Genomic DNA, 3,299 nt, shown 5'->3' on the forward strand with positions numbered 1-3,299 from the left:
CATAAACTGTGGCCTTTAAAGGGTTTCTGAACATCTCTCGGCTTACTTCTCGTTTTGTTTAAAAAAATAACTATGTAATAGCTTCTACTATTATCTACAAGGTAAGATAAAATGCTAAAAGACTCAAGGATGCTTTGAATATTCTCAATGTCAGAGATACTGTGATAATCAGTATTATTGTCATTTTTCTCATTATCAACAATTTTGTGCCATGAAAAAGAATCAACTTAGATGGCCCTGGCAATGCATGTGCTTTCACTTTGAACCAGGTGAGGCCAAGATCCCGGCTGATAAGGGAGTTGGTAGGGGTTATAAGTTACCTGCCTTATCTTCCCTTGTTACTGCCGGTTTAATGAAAGGCTCCTGAAAGGTTAACTATTTCTTACCTGGCTCTGGGGAATGTGACACCAAGTCGTGATTCATGGTATATGCTGTTGGTAGAGGAAGTTTTTTGTAAAAAAAAAAAAAAAAAGCAGAAAGGGAGATTTGTTGATTTGTTGGGGAGAGCCAGTGGGCATTATCTACTGAAGTCAGTGACAGTGTTACTCCCTATGTTTATTACTTTACCCGTTTACTACCTGTTTCCCTTGGTAACTAATTTCTTTATCTCACAAGGTCGCTGGACCACACCATTTGTGGACCTTAGAGCTTTGTTTTGCTCCTGGTGTCTCTACCAGACAGATTCTGAAAGGGAAAGCAGTCACTTCCTCTCACTTTTCCTTCCCAGTGACTTCACCATATTTCCCCCAGTGATCCTTCCTAGCATCTTTTTTTTGGTACTGGGGATGGAGCCCAGGGGCATTCTACCTCCAAGTTATAGGAGGTAGAATGGGGAGTCCTGTTTTTTATTCTTTATTTTGAAACAGGGTCTCACTAAGTTGCAGAGGGCCTCACTAAGTAGCTGAGGCTGTCTGTGAACCGTAACCCTCCTGTCTCAGTCTCCCAAATGCTGGGATTACAAGCGTGCACCACCACGCCTGGCTCTTCTAGTTTTTTATAAAATTATAAGACAAATGTTTACATAGGATCTACTCTGCCTCTGGCACTTTGCTAGTCAAAGGGTACGGTAGTGAGCTGGACATTTGCAGCCTTCTTCTCAGGGAGCCTGTAGACCACTGGTCGAAGACAGCAGTTTAAATAAGCCACGTGAGCCGGGCGTGGTGGCTCTGGCTTGTAATCCCTGCGCTTGGGAGGCTGAGACAGGAGGATCACACAGGTTTGAAGCCAGCCTCAGCTACTTAGTGAGGCTCTCAGCAACTTAGTGAGACCCTGTTTCCAAATAAAGTATAAAATAAAGTATAAAATAGAATAAAAAGTATAAAAAGAAAAAAAGAATAAAATAGGCCCCAGAACTGGTTTCTACCCCCAGTACCACCACCACTAATAATAATAATAATAATAATAATAATAATAATAAATATATAAATAAATAAAATAAAAATAAATAAGCCACATGCTTACTCTTGCCAGGCACTGTGTTCTGTATGCATTACCACATTAAAGTCTCATGGAGGCGGCTATTACTTATATCCCCATTTTATGAATAAGAAAACAGGATTCCTCTAACTCATATTAACTAGAAATGGACAGAACTAGGACTTGAATGCAGGTCTGTCTGTTGCCGCCCACTTAACCACACATCCGTCCTCTTTTTCTCTCTCACAATTTCTCAAGAGTTAGGTTGTCAGGGCCCAGTGTCTTTGTAGTTGGAGGATGGCAGCTTTTTTTACAACTGTGCTGCAGTTTCTACTGAATACTTTGGTTTGCAAATATAAAGAATTCTCTGAAGCACTGCCTTAAACAAATTGTGGTAGACGGCTAAGAAAGAACAGCTGCAGAGAGACAGAAAAATGTGGCCGGATGCTCTGGGGGTGGGTGAGACCCATGCAGTCAGGTGGTTCCCAGGAGAGGAAGCAGTGACTGGCTGAGGTAAGAGGTACTGACGGATTAACCGCCCAGACCCCAAACCACGGTGGAAAGAGGTACCTTAAATCTTATAGGATGCGTTTTTATCAGGTTATGCAAATGCAGTTACGATACAGGTTTGCTTTTCTTTGACTATATCATCTGAGTGATTATTCAAATAAATTTAAACTTTTTTTTTCTTGAAGTATATCTGACATAAGGAGGTGACAGTGTCTCCGGATTAAGAATCTTAGGTGGCTAGCGGAGCGTGGTGGTGCTCCTATGATTCCATTACTTGAGAGAATGAGACAGGAGGATTGCAGGTTTGAGGTCAGCCACAGCAACTTAGTGAGGCTCTTAGCAACATAGCAAGACCCTATTTTCAAATAAATAAATAAAGTAGGGCTGAGGGTGAAGCTTATAAGTAGAATGCCCCTGGGTTCAGGCCTCAGCAACACACACAACACACACACACACACACACACACACACACACACACACACACACACACACTTAAGAGATCCAAGTTACTGTTCACATATGCAGCAACAACTAGTTTAGGTATGTGACCTTTTGCAAGTCCCTAACTGTTCTTATTCTAGTTTTTTCCTTTCAAAGAGCAAAGTAAATGGGCTACTAAACCCCAAAGAGTTCAAAGTTCCAAAAAGTTCTGATATTATAATTTATTGAAAACCTACATTGTCTCTAGTGCTGCATTAAACAATCAGAGGTTTAGACACAATTAGAAGGGCACATTTCTAGCCCTTTATATCTATGCTATACAACATAGACAACACTAATCACTTGTGGCTATGGAATGCTTGAAATGTGGCTAGCATGACTGAATTTTAATTTTATTTCTCTTTAAATCTAAATAAGAAACTGATAGTACATTGATTTATTGAGACCTTTTAATGTGTTCAAAACAATATAAGGATGTGAATCTGCTCTTTTTTTTTTTGGTGGTACTGGGGTTCCTGGAAACCCTTCTACTTCCGGGCTACACTCCCAGACCTATTTTTATACTTTTTTTTATTTGGAAACAGGGTCTCTTAAGCCAGCGCGGCTGACTTTGAACCTGCGCGATCCTCCTGTCTCCGCCTCCCAAGTGTGGGGATTACAAGCGTGTGCCACCATACCCGGCTGAATCTGCTTTTTTTTTGATGGTACATTTTGTGAACTCTAAATACAGATCAGTGTGTTTTTGATGAAAATTTAGTATCTGAGTTGAAACCAGCTTTAATCCAATATAAGAAAGGAAGTAAAATATCTCAATAATTCTCATTACATTTGAAATGACAATATTTGGGGTATATTGAGGTTAATAAAATATATTATTAAGCTGGACATGGTGATGCACACATGTAATCTCAGTACTTGTAAAGCTGAGACAG

The sequence above is a fragment of the Muscardinus avellanarius genome, assembly GCF_963383645.1.
Source record: "Muscardinus avellanarius genome assembly, chromosome: 2".
Lineage (NCBI taxonomy): Eukaryota > Metazoa > Chordata > Mammalia > Rodentia > Gliridae > Muscardinus > Muscardinus avellanarius.